Source organism: Quercus lobata, chromosome 10, assembly GCF_001633185.2.
Source record: "Quercus lobata isolate SW786 chromosome 10, ValleyOak3.0 Primary Assembly, whole genome shotgun sequence".
NCBI lineage: Eukaryota > Viridiplantae > Streptophyta > Magnoliopsida > Fagales > Fagaceae > Quercus > Quercus lobata.
In genome coordinates this window covers 5648958-5663938 of record NC_044913.1, presented here as the reverse complement: position 1 = coordinate 5663938, position 14981 = coordinate 5648958, and the positions used below count along the sequence as shown (strand labels likewise).

Sequence of the window (14981 nt, the reverse complement as noted above, 5' to 3'; positions counted from 1 at the left end):
TAAAATATGAAAAATTGCTAATAGGTAATATTAGGTAAATATGTTAACTTTAATTTTTTATTTTATTTTTAATAATATATAAGGAAGTGATACCTCAAACTTTGGTTAAACTATTTCACTCATTATCCATGAGACACCCTAAAATCTTCATGGATAGATAGTGTAATAAATTGAGCCTCTAAATTTACGTCACATCAAAAACTAATGAGCCTACTATCCAAGTACTCTCTCAACAAGAGTAGGTAAATATGTTAACTTCACCACGTTACGTCGTTACCTAATTATTAAATAAGTTGTGCCAACTTTCAACTTTTATTTATTTTTGAAACCGTGTCAACTTCAACTTTATCTCTTTTATTAAATGGATTATATGACTAAATTAAGTATAGTGTCTAACCTATTTAATAAATAATTAAGCCAGGTACTCTAACCAATTTCACAATTTTATCACAACTTGTCCACATGGTGACTTATGAGTAGTAGAATTATGAACCCACATGAATTTATCATTTGTTTCCTTACTTATAACTCGCCACGTTTGTGCCCAAAATTGTGGAAATTGTCATGGTAGTAGAGTTACTCTTAATAAATAATTGAACATAGCGTGATTTATTCCGCTGCCTAATGAGAAATGCTATGTCAACAACATTTTCACAACAAATCCTATATAACAGATTGTTACAAGTTATTATTGGTGGGATAGGAAAGTAAAACTTAGTCGTAGGTTTAAATTAGAATCAATAACAACTAACCACATATAATTTGTTGTGAAAATGTTGTGTACTTAGCACCTCTATCTAATGCCTATCTATAAAAATAAGAAATAAGAAAAAAGACGTCGTCTCCCAATCCCGCCAAAACCCCTATATATTAATATTCGCACACCTTACCTCTTATACGTTAAAATAAATAAAATATCTATCTTGCTTTCAAAAATTAAAATATCTATCTCTTACCTCCAAAAAAAAAATATATATATATATATATATATATATTCACACACCTCACTTTAAAGTTCAAACAAAAACTTCCACACAGACATAGTCCACACTTCCCCATAGTCCCAAACTCCCAACCCCAATGGCTCTCACTGTCTCCAAAACCCCAACCAGCAGCGAATACAAAGTCAAAGATATCTCCCAAGCCAACTTCAGCCACCTCGAGATCGAGCTCACCGAGGTCGAAATGTCAGGCCTCATGTCCTGCCGTAGTGAATTCGGCACTTCTCAACCCTTCAAAGGCGCCCGCATCATCAGGTCTCTCCACATGACGATCCAGACCGCCGTCCTCATCGAGACCGTCACCGCCCTCGACACTGAAGTCCGATGGTGCTCGTGCAATATCTTCTCAACCCAAGACCACGTTGCAATCGCAATTGCCCGTGACTCCACCGTGGTTTTCACGTGGAAAGGCGAGAGCTTGGAAGAGTACTAGTGGTGTACGGAGAAGGCTTTAGACTGGGCCCAGGTTGTTAAATTATGCTTAAAACTGTTAGGGAAACGGTGAATTTTATTACTTTAACTGTAATTCTAATACTCGTCATGTGTGGGCTCACATGTGGGCTTAAGTGAGAGATAGAGGGGAGATACAGATCAAACTCTGAATGTCTAAATTATCGAATATTTTAAAATTAAAAATGATGAATTTGATAATTTAATTGTAATTCTAATACTTGTTGTCACATGTGAGCTTAAACTCCCTTTTAATAAGTGGGATTCAACACGATTCAACACGTGGGATTTAACGAGAATTTTGAATCTTTTATTCTGATACAATGTTAAATTATTGTGTCTTAAAATTAGCTATTACGAAATGGTAAAAGGTTGTTTGGTATTGTTGTTTTAGTAACGTTGTTTATATTTTTTAGAGATACGTGTAGGTGAAAAAGTGTGTGGAAATGCGTGTAATATTTCTTTAAAAACTGAAAACATGTGTTTAAACACATGTATCAAACAGCCCCTAAATTTTGTCACATACCCATAATTCTAATACAGGTGGTTATGAGAATTTTGTGTATGAGAATTTCATTAGCATATAGTTGGTTATTTACTTTGTTATTAATATTGATTAATATTTTTTAGATTAATTTTTTACTTTCAATTTTGTATTTTAATCTTGCCCCTCCTAACCCAAATTCGTGGCTCCGCCACTGAGTAGAGACAGAGATGAAACTCTGAATATCTGTTCTGATACATTGTTAAATAATCGAATATCTTTAAATTAAAAATGATGAATTTGATTATTTAATTGTAATTCTAATACTTGTCGTCACATGTGAGCTTAAACTCCCTTTTAATAAGTGGGAATCAACACGTGGGATTTAATAACGAGAATTTTGAATCTCTTACTCTGATACCATGTTAAAGTACTATGTATTAAAATTAGCTATTACGAAATGGTAAATTTTGTCACATACCCATAATTCTAATACAGGTGGCAGGCCGGACTTGATTGTGGATGATGGTGGAGATGCAACTTTGTTGATTCATGAAGGGGTGAAAGCTGAGGAAGAGTATGAGAAGAGTGGGAAGTTGCCTGATGTGAATGGGTGTGAAAATGGGGAGTTTAGGATTGTGTTGAGGATTATCAGAGATGGGTTGCTTGTGGACCCCACTAGGTATAGGAGGATGAAGGAAAGGTTGGTTGGTGTTTCAGAGGAAACTACTACTGGGGTTAAGAGGTTGTATCAAATGCAAGCTAATGGGACCTTCTTGTTTCTTGCCATTAATGTCAATGACTCTGTCACTAAGAGCAAGGTATGCTTTGGTTAGAAATGATGATGGTTTAGATTTTGAATTCATGATGAAAGGTAATGTTTTTTATGCTTGGTTTAGAAATGGAGATTATTTAGATTTTGAATTCATGATATAAGATTCTGGTTATGTGGCTTTTTTGTATCTTTTAAATGGGGATGATTTAGATTTAAATTAAGTTTATGTGGATTTTTGTTAAATGGAACTCGGTTTTGAATTTGTTGTTATTTTCTACCATTTATGATCAACAAAACATAATGTTGAAGAATAGCTAACAAGAATAGACATGAGAGAGAAGAGAAATGCTATATTCACAATATTTTTACAACAAATCCTAAGTGGCAAGTTGTTATTAATGGACTAAAAAGTAATTTTAGCGGTGGGTTCAAATTAGAACCTGTAACAACGTATTACCTAGAATTTGTTGTGAAAGTATTGTGAAAATGTTGCGGACGAAGCACTTCCCATAGACACGGATTGAAAAATTAGGGACCAATGACATGACAATTCTTGAAAAATTAGGACACAATATGGACTACTAATTAATTAATACATATCATTAGATTTGTTTTATTTATTTTTAGGCTTCATATTTTATGTTTATGTTAAGTTTTGAAAGTATATAACAACGATCAAAATCTTTATAAACATATCTAAATATCAAGGGAGTTTTTAAAAATAAAATATGTATTTTTCCTCCCTAGTCCCAAAACCTATGAAGCACGACTGCGTTTCAGGACTTGGGTGCGGGTGCGGGTGCGGGACTCGGCAATTTTTTAAAAAGTAGGGTGCGGGTGCGGCGGGACTCGGCAATTAAAAAATTATTAAAAATATTTTTATTTATATTTTCTATATATTTTTACTATTAAAATATTCTTAAAAAACACATTAATATACCTTGATTCACAAAACAAAGAAAGAAGAAGGCAAGAAACACATCTGAGGTTAGAACTTTGGCTGTTCCGGCGAGTTTCAAAGCCATTTTTGGCCTGTTTCGGTCGTTTTTGGCCTGTTTTGTCTGTATCAGTCGCCGGCCGATACGACTCGATATGACTGATACGGCCTGATTCTGTACAAATCAGCCTGGTTCGGCGTGAATTGAAGTCGATTCGGCACGAATCGAGCTGAGTCGGCGCGAATCCGGAGAGAGAAAAAAAAAAAAAAAAAAAACTTAGACGTGGCACCGACGCGCGGTCACCCTCCCAGTCACGTCCGTGCTTTCTTGCCCAAAACAATGAGGACATGCATGCAAGATGCAACAATAACACGCATGCAAGATGCAACAATAACACGCATGCAAGAGTATCCTTGGTGTGTCCGTGTTGGGCCAGGGACACTCATTTTGTAGTGTCCACTCTTCATAGGAGAATTAGATTTTTAACATGGTCAATGTACCTTGTGATGGGTAGAGATGGAAAGTAGCGGTTTTTTTTTTTATGGGAGGGTTTTAGCTTGAAAATATTCTGATTTCTGTTAGGGTTTTCACTTCTGTATACCATATTGGGTCCAGTTTTTTGAACATTTTATTACTCTAGCTCTATCTCACCAACCAAACATATTGCTGATATGAGTAGGCATGGTGGGTCGGTCTAACCATGCAGTCATTGCATTGTATTTTGATGAAATCTTAATATTTACAGTCAAATAGCATTTCTACTTCCTTGGTTTTGTACCTGAGGAAGATTGTAGTGTTAGATTTGTAGTTTGTACAGTTTTAATTACTGTAGATTTAATCTATGATGCATAAAGGTAAAAAAGTAGGTCTTTTATTTTTGGGTTTGTTTCATAAAGGTGCTTTTTTTTTTGTCACATTTTTAAAGTTAATAATGTTCTGTTGTGATGATGTTAATGCAGTTTGATAACTTGTATGGATGTCAACACTCACTCCCTCATGGTCTCATGAGAGCCACCGATGTCATGATTGCTGGCAAGACCACTATTGTCTATGGATATGGAGATGTTGGCAAGGGTTGTGCTACTTCTCTCAAGCAAGCTGGTGCTCGTGTGATTGTGACTGAAATTGATCCAATTTGCGTTCTTCAAGCCCTTATGGAAGGCATTCTAGTCCTAACTATATGTGAATATTTACTTACATCTATATATGTATATTGTTTTCAAAAAAACAAAATCTTTTTCAAAAAAATTTTCAAAATGCCAAGTATACTATTTCTTCACAAAAACATAATGTTTAAAATAAATTAAAATGAGGTACTATCTTCGAATAGGCGTTGTGGGGTGCCTAACACCTTCCCCACACGTATCCAAACTTCCGAGTCCAAGATCTTTTGTTCGAAACTTTTTTGTTTTCGATTGACCAAAGCCTCTCAGAATTAATTTAGATTAGATATGTTTATAATCAATTTGAAATTAATCATGCAATTGAATGTACACGATTTAATTTGGATAGCTATATTTTCCATGAATTTTATTGATATTAAAATTTAATTGGACAAGTTTGTTGCCGATTAGCTGGTCTTCAGTCCCATGTTGCAATTAATGGGGTTGAAATTTTGGGAAAAAATCAACTTTGACTCTTGCACGGTTATTTTGTAGAGGATCGATCCATGTGCTGACTGGATTACCTATTGGACTGGGTCCTTCTGGCACATCATGGTTGATTCTTGCTTGAATATTTTGTAGAGAATCGGTCCATGTTCCAACTGGATTACCTATTGGACTAGGTCCTTCCGGTACATCGTGGTTGATACTTGCTTGAATATTTTGTAGAGAATTGGTCCATGCAGTGACTGGATTCGGTATAGAATTGGGTCCTCTTGGTACATTTTGGTTGTTTCTTGCAAGATTATTTTTTTGCGGATTGATCCCTGTTCTGACTGGATTACCTATTGGACTGGGCCCTTCCGGTACATCGTGGTTGATTCTTGCTTTAATATTTTGTAAAGAATCGGTCCATGTTCCGACTGGATTACCTATTGGACTGGGTCCTTCCGGTACATCATGGTTGATTTTTGCTTGAATATTTTGTAAAGAATCAGTCCATGCAGTGATTGGATTATGTATAGAATTGGTACCTCCTGGTACATTTTGGTTGTTTCTTACTAGATGATTTTTTTTAGGATCGATCCCTGTGCTGACTGGATTACCTATTGGACTAGGTCCTTCTGGTACATCGTGGTTAATTCTTGCTTCAATATTTTGTAGAGAATCAGTCCATGTTCCGACTGGATTACCTATTGGACTAGGTCCTTCTGGTACATCGTGGTTGATTCTTGCATGAATATTTTGTAGAGAATCAGTCCATGCAGTGATTGGATTATGTATAGAATTGGGTCCTTCTGGTACATTTTGGTTGTTTCTTGTTGGAAGATTTTTTTGTGGATCGGTCCATTGTGATATTCTAGCACTTGAACTCACGAAGAAAAGTGAGAGGAAAACAAATAACATGACAATGATCATCTTTCTGTTTATCGAGTCAAACATTTTGCCTGCTATAATTTAACAAAGTGGTTGTTGGAATGATGTTTTCACACTATTGTTCACACACCTTATTTATAAGCCCAAGTATTAGATAATAAAGGTAATATTTTTTTATAGTAACCAAACAATATTTGGTCAAAAAATCCTTGGTAATCTCAATCACAAGGTATTTCCATTTTGAATGACTTCTTTTTGGTAATTTTGTTGTTGAAATTAAAATATAAATCCTACAAAGTTATTGTTGAAAATCTATTGTGATTTATGTACTAGGAAAAAAATTATTACCTATTGCATTCAAAAAGTAATAAATAATTCTTTAATACTCTTGTGAAGGTTAAGACTAAGATGAATAACTTGGTAAAACCTTTGACGAAGTAGAATTTCAATGAATTGTGCCTATTTCCTTTTCAATGAAGTCTGACACAAGACATTCATAAAAAGATGTGGTGGAAGGTTTGATTAATGAATTATCAAACAATCCACCACTGGCAAAATCATATGTCATATCATAATTGTAATGAGTATATTGTAGTCAAACATATTTTGCCTTGTAATAACACAAGTACTCTCAATCACAAAGTGTCTCCGTTTCTAATCATTGTTTTTGGTAACTCTTTTATTCAGTTTTAGAATAGTCTTTTGTTTGCATAAACAAATTCCTCTAAACCAAATTTTACCTATATCTTTAAATAAGATGAAAAATATTTGGACTATCCTAATTGTCCATATACTCGCCAATTCACCATCCTCTATCGGAAAATGACTTTCACCTTCCCAACTACATAAATGAGAATTGATAGGCCAAGAATGTGTTGACCCATTTGGCAAATTAGTTAATTAATTACCCTAGTGAATTAATTATGTTAGTTTGACATGCAATAGCATGGTAGCACAAACAAATCACCAACTAAGTTTAATGCAACGGAAAATAAATTTGACACAAGTGATTTGTTTACAAATGGGGAAAACCGCTGAGGCAAAACCCCACCAGGTGAATTTGAGGTCACCACTCCCGAGAATCAACTATTATCAAAACAAGTGGTTACAAGTAAAAGGAATTCCAGTACCTAATTCCAACCTACAGTTGAACCCTTACCCTAATACCCAATTTGACTTGTAGTGTAGCGGCAATCCCTTCGTTCAATGCACGAATCCTAGTACGTGACTAACCAATGTTGCACGGATCCCAATACGTGAATAACACACCAACTTGAGAAGGATTGTTGGCTGCAAAGTTCTTCAGTTCATCTATAATGAAGATCAGGAAGCTCCTTGGTCACAAAACCCTTGGTGTAAAGACGCAGTAGCTTCTACAGAAAGAAAGATGAACTAGGACAATTTTTGTCTTCGGTCACAATATGCATGTAACAACAATTGCAACAACCTTGTGACGGCCTTTAAAAAAATCCTTATATATGTTTTGGGTTGTCAGAAAAGAAACCCTACACAAATACTCAAGGATATGCGTGTAATCAGATCTGGAAAACCTGATTTCGTAATTCTCGACAGATACAGCTTCTATCGAGCTTCAGCAGTAATTCTCAATAGAAAGGATTCTATCGAGACTTTTGTCAAGCTTTAATAAGCAGCACATTCTTCACTTGTTTCTTGGTCAGATTTGCAGGGTTTCAATACTGAACTTGAATACTTGTTTCTTGAAGTACTAAACTTATCCTAGATCTATCCAATTAAATGTAAAGTGCGTTTTGTCAAAAGATTAGCCAATTACATCAAATATGTCCCTAAGAATCATTTTGTAGACACCTCGTTTTGAAACTAGAGATCCTCACGAGATCAAAATCCTAAGTTTCCTTTAGGAAAGAGTAAATGTCGTTCAAGCCTCTTCTAAAATGAATTACAAAAACATTGAATTTCACAACGATCAAAGTGATGCATTGGATGCAAAGATCAAAGAACCCCATCACAAAAGATCAAATTTATTCCGTCAAAGAAAACCCTTGTAATTTAATGCCTAAACAATGTGAGCATGATAAATTAATTTTAATTCAAAAATCCCATTGATATATGTTTTAAGACAAGAATTCAATTTCAATTGAACTTATTGGTCTAATGTCTCCACCCTAGGTACTAAGTGACTAGGTGTGAGCAAGGTTTTCGATTTCTACAAATTGGGTGGGTTGGGGTATGGAAGATTTAGGAATTTCTAAACAAAGATCCCCACCCCCCCCCCCCCCCCACACGCACACACAAAATAATTTAATTAAAGGAATGGATAAATGTTTAGTGATAATTATGATTTTTAAATTATTTTTAAAAATTGATACCAGGGTTATATATATATATATATATATATAACTGAAAGTATTAAGACTATAAAATTCTTTAATATGGGTCATAGATTTGGAGTTTGTGAAAATTGGGGAGAAACAAAGGGTAAATTGAAATTTGGGTCTACTCAAGGTCGAGTACAAACCATTGTATTAAGTATGCCAATTGGTAGATGAATACCAAGTCCATAGGTCAATTTGCAATTCGGCCAAGATCATTCATTTTTATTTTTATTTTTATTTTGGCCCCGTTTTTTAATGTTAGATTTTTTTTCCCCAAATTTGAATCCCATTAATTTCAACATGGGACCCAAGACCAACTAATCGGCACTAAACTTTTCCAACTAAATTTTAATATCAATAAAATTCTTGGAAAGTATTAAATGTTAGCTATCCAAATTAAATCATGTACATGCAATCACATGATTAATTTCAAGTAGATTATAAACATAATTAACCCAAATTAATTGTGAGCGGCTTTGGTCAATAGAAAACCCAGGAGAGCATTTTAACCAAAAATCTAGACAAACAAAAACAACCACAACATCTTTTAACTATGTGATGACAGGATCCTTCCTCGGAAAATTACGTATGCCTCCATGTTTGGCATAGTGATATTATTTAAAAAAAAAAAATTGTTTGGAGATATGAGGTGAGAAAACATATAACATAATTTATTTTTCTCTATTACACATTCATTTTGTTTTGTAAGAAAAATTATTTACGCGTTATCTAGCTTGAGTGAAGAGGACGAGACTACAAATGATTTTGTTTTCTTTTCCAGATATAAATTATGAATAATAAAAAGTACTTAAATTATATTTAATTGAGTTCATTATTTCTAAATTTTATGGATCAACTTGAAATTATTAATTAAAAATTCTATTCATACGCATAATTTCGAATTTTCTCTAGCCACACAAGGACGAAACCTATTATACCTATACAGGGTGGATATTATTCATGTACATCTATCCCAACTGGCAGATTATCGAATCATTGCAATCGAAAGGAACCAATTCTATCAAGTTTCCAATTTATAAGTAAAATCTGGGTCATATTTCTCAAACTATAAATCTATGACCCATATTTTTGAGTTCTTTAATAATATGTTCTATGTTCTTTAATAATACAATATACCTAGACACCTAAATAAAAAATATTATCTATTTCATCCTTCTTAAATGGTTTTTAAATCTCAAATAAAGCACAATATGGGTATGTCTCATTAGAATGGTTGATGGCTTAGAACTCCCACTTCTTTGTGGCGAAGAACCCACAAGGCTTGAAAGAGATTAAAATTTATTTAAGGGTGACATAAAAAATTCTTCGTAATCCACCTTTACAATATTTCAGCTCTTTACTTTTATGCATTTAAATTTCAGCTCTTTACTTTTATGTCATTTAAATTTCTCTACTTTACTTTCCTTGTGTTCATGGCTCATTTCTCTCGAGTCTTTGAACACCGTATAAGCTTACATTATCCCTATCATTTTCTTTGGCACTAATTAGCTTTATTTGTCATTTTTTTTGCGTGATGAAAATGTGAAAAATATGAATGACAACAAGGTGATATTCTTCCAACTCCCTCTCTCTTTGTTGAGTTATTAGCTTGCCTACTTATGATAGCTAGTACTCACATGCTATGTTTATATTAAATATTCTATTCACATGTTTTGAATGTTCTCTCACATGTTACTTATGTACATACCTCACATGTCTTGATTGCAAATATTCTTTGGAGTTAATATTCACATGTTAGCTATATGTAAATATTTACTTACATGTATATATGTATATTGTTTTCAAAAAAAAACAAAAACTTTTTCAAAATGCCAAGTATTCTATTTCTTCACAAAAAGATAACATTTGAAATAAATTAAAAAGAGGTACTATCATCGGATAGGCGTTGTGGGGTGCCTAACACCTTCCCCACACGTATCCAAACTTCCGAGTCCAAGATCTTTGGTTCGAGACATTTTTGTTTTCGATTAACCAAAGCCTCTCAGAATTAATATAGCTTAGGTATGTTTATAATCAATTTGAAATTAATCATGCAATTGAATGTACACGATTTAATTTGGATAGCCAAAATTTAATATTTTCCATGAATTTTGTTGATATTAAAATTTAATTGGACAAGTTTATTGCCGATTAGCTGGTCTTCATTCCCATGTTGCAATTAATGGGGTTGAAATTTGGGGAAAAAACCAACTTTGACTCTTGCATGGTTATTTTGTAGAGGATCGATCCATGTGCTGACTGGATTACCTATTGGACTGGGTCCTTTCAATACATCGTGGTTTATTCTTGCTTGAATTGTTTGTAGAGAATCAGTCCATGCAATGATTGGATTATGTATAGAATTGGGTCCTCTTGGTACATTTTGGTTGTTTCTTGCTGGAATATTTTTTTGAGGATTGATCCATGTTCCGACTGTATTACTTATTGGACTGGGTCCTTCCGATACATCGTGGTTGATTCTTGCTTGAATATTTTGCAAAGAATTGGTCCATGTTCTAACTGGATTACCTATTGGACTGGGTCCTTCTGAAACATCGTGGTTGATTCTTGCTTGAATTTTTTGTAGAGAATCAGTCCTTGCAGTGATTGGATTACATATAGAATTGGGTCCCCCTAGTACATTTTGGTTGTTTCAAGCTGGTTGATTTCTTTAAGGATCGATCCATGTTCTGACTGGATTACATATTGGACTGGGACCTTTCAGTACATCATGGTTGATTCTTGCTTGAATATTTTGTAGGAAATCAGTCCATGTTTTGACTGGATTACCTACTAGACCGAGTCCTTCCGGTACATTGTGGTTGATTCTTGCTTGAATATTTTGTAGAGAATCGGCCCATGCAGTGATGGATTATTTATAGAATTGGGTCCTTTTGGTACATTTTGGTTGTTTCTTCCTAGTTTATTTTTTTAAGGATCGATTCATGTTTTGACTAGATTACCTATTAGACTAGGACCTTCCAGTACATCGTGGTTGATTTTGGCTTGAATTTTTTGTAGAGAATCGGTCCATGTAGTGATTGGATTATGTATAGAATTAGGTCCTCTTGGTACATTTTGGTTGTTTCTTTGCTCGATTATTTTTTGAGGATCAATCTATGTTCTGACGGGATTACCTATTGGACTGGGTCCTTCCGGTACATCGTGGTTGATTCTTGCTTGAATATTTTGTAGAGAATCGGTCCATGTTCTGACTGGATTACCTGTTTGACTGGGTCCTTCTGGTACATCGTGGTTGATTCTTACTTAAATTTTTTGTAGAGAATCGGTCCATGCAGTGATTGGATTATGTATAGAATTTTGTCTTCTTGGTACATTTTGGTTGTTTCTAGTTGGATGATTTCTTTAAGGATCGATCCATGTTCTGATTGGATTACCTATTGGACTGGGACCTACCAGTACATCTTGGTTGATTCTTGCTTGAATATTTTGTAGAGAATTGGTCCATGTTCTGACCGGATTACCTATTGGACTGGGTCCTTCCAGTACATTGTTGTTGATTCTTGCTTGAATATTTTGTAGAGAATTAGTTCATGCAGTGATTGGATTATGTATAGAATTAGGTCCTCTTGGTACATTTTGGTCATTTCTTGTGAGATGATTTTTTTGGGGATCGGTCCACTATGATATTCTCGCACTTGAGCTTACGAAGTAAAGCGAGAGGAAGACAAATAACATGACAATGAACATCTTTCTAATTATCGAGTCAAAAATTTTGCCTGCTCTAATTTAACAAAGTGGTTGTTGGAATGAAGTTTTCACACTATTGTTCTCAAACCTTATTTATAAGCCTAAATTAGATAATAAAGGTAATATAATTTTATAGTAACCAAACTATATTTGGTCAAAAAATTCTTGGTAATCTCAATCACAAGGTATTTCCCTTTAGAATGACTTATTTTTGGTAATTTTATTGTTGATATTTAAATATAAATCCTACAAAGTAATTGTTTATTACGACATATGTGTTATACATGTTAGGAACATATGTCACTATTTTATATAATTGGTTAATCCTTTAAGAAAACACATTTTACTTGTAATTGGGTAGATCTAGAATGTGTTTAATGCTTCAAGAAACAAGGTTTCAAGTTCAAGTGTTAAAGTCATACAAGTCTATCCAAGAATCAAGTGTGAAAAGTGCTGTTCATTAAAGCTGGACAGCTAGCATCTATCGAGCCTTGAAAAGTTGCATCCCATTTTTTTTTTATCTTCAAAAATTTTAAATTAAAAAAATCCAATTAATATGTATACTAGTACTCAATGGTGGCTTTATGTCCCTGATTCTCAAAAAAAAAAAAAAAAAAATTGTTCCGGACTTGCAAAAAACAAAATATAAACAATTAAACATAATTATTTTTAACTTAATTTATTTTTTTCTACTCTAGAAAAAATATTGAATACCATGACTTGAGAATCCTAAGAATTTGAGTTTAACAAAAATAATTTTGACTTTCCAAACATAATCCTTAACCCCTTAAAAAAAAAAAAAAAAAAAAAAGTAGCCCAAATAACAATAATAAAAAGCAAAAATAGATTTTTAGGTTATTTAACTTTAAGTGGTTTGGTAGCATTATTTGGTATATTTTAACTGGTATGATAGACTCTTATTTTTATTTATTTTCAAAAATAGTATAATAGACATTAGACTATTAAATTTTGTATAATTTAAGTTTCTTAATGACTATTCTAAAAAAATTTCTTAAAACCGCCACAATGAATATTCGGTTAAGAGTATTATAACTCAACACATCATCGTGTTTTAACCAAAATGTCAAGGGTTCAAATGACTTCTCCCCCCCCCCCCCCCCCCCCCCTCCCCCCCCACACACACACACTATTTTAGGGGTTTTCCCTGTTTGGGATCCTCATTTTTTTGGGTTCAAAAATGCCCTTATACTTCTATGTTTAAGTAGAGACAAAATTAAAAGACAATTTAGCAAAAATACAACTCTTAACTCCCACTAAAACATTACCTAAAAAATAGGACCACTCTCTTGTTAATATTCAAATTACTTTATCCACTTATAAATTAAATTCTCAAAACAAAAATTATATATATAAAATAAAAACACAGTTTTTTTTTTTTTTTGCTACAAAATAGGACTATTAAGTCCAACGTTTTCACTTTTTTTTCTTGTCTCAGAAGCTGACATTTTTGTGACCACCACGGGGAACAAGAACATCATCATGGTTCATCACATGAAGCAGATTAAGAACAATGCAATTGTGTGCAACATTGGCCATTTTGACAATGAGATTGATATGCATGGTCTGGAAACTTACCCCGAGGGGAACTGGAAAGTATGAGAAGAAGGTGTATGTCCTGCCCAAGCATTTGGATGAGAGGTTGCAGCCCTGCATCTTGGAAAGCTTGGGGCTAAGCTCACCAAACTTACTCCTGCTCAAGCTGCATACATCAGTGTTCCTGTTGATGGTCCTTACAAGCCTCCTCAATACAGATACTGAGAGAAAAAGCTGGGGAGTGCTATTTCATATTTGTATTATTGTTTTAAACTTTGTTATAGTTTCATTGTTTGAACCGGGACGAGCTATGTGGTTAGCGTTTCTACCCTGTAATTTAACAAGTTTTTCATTTAAATGAGCAGATCCTTTGTTCTGTTCTTGAATTTAAGTACTAATATTTAGATTGAGCCCCTTTAATTTGTTCATGTTTTTTTTTTATTTGCACTGCTACCAAATGGATACAACAACACTTAGAAATGAGGTGTCATTTTGTTTGTACGAGAACATTGGGAGTTCTAATGGTTTCTTTTTTATTAGGAAGTTGGTTTTATATTGTATCCTTTGTTTACAGTCACAACTCATTTGGACTATCATTCTCTTTTCTTGACAAGTTCTACTTAGAATGTAGATACTATATAAGCTAGCGTTCTGAGGAATAACTCAGAAAAGTCTCTGAAATCCATTGCAACAATTGCAGAATATATTCCATGTGTCAGTTTGAGTAATTTTAATGCATTTGAATAATTTTCATAATTCAGCTTTGTAGTGAAGTTATTTTTTAAACTCATATTTTTGAACTGTGTGGTTTCGGCTTTGGAAGAAGCCTGACTTTTAGTTGTAAGTTTTATGCTAGAGGTTCTCTGTTATGCGGCCAAGGATATTCCAGTGATGTATGCAGTTTCCAAGTTAATCATACATAATCTTGTCCAACCTCTTTAAAGAACATCCTCGGGTAAGACCATCCATCATAAATTGAAATGACTCAGGTGTAGGCTTGAATTGGAGATATGAAAGTGCCTTGTGCATATTCACGGAATTGCTTAAGAAAATGGACCAGCCCTAAACTATAAAATAAGCAATTAAGTAAATGCTTCTAAATTTGAGAAGTCCAGGGATTCTTGTTAGAAACACTTTCCATATTTTGTCATAAGGTAACCCAACCTTACCCCTTAGGCTACTCTGTTGTTTTCTATTTATATTGGAGTAAACAGGGCTCTTGAAATATAATTTC

The 14981-nt window shown here is 33.8% G+C and overlaps 1 pseudogene; it reads left to right on the top strand.

Moving 5' to 3' along the window:
* The first annotated feature begins 1080 nt into the window (after window positions 1–1080).
* On the top strand, window positions 1081–13972 carry LOC115965765 (annotated as a pseudogene).
* The last annotated feature ends 1009 nt before the right edge of the window (window positions 13973–14981 follow it).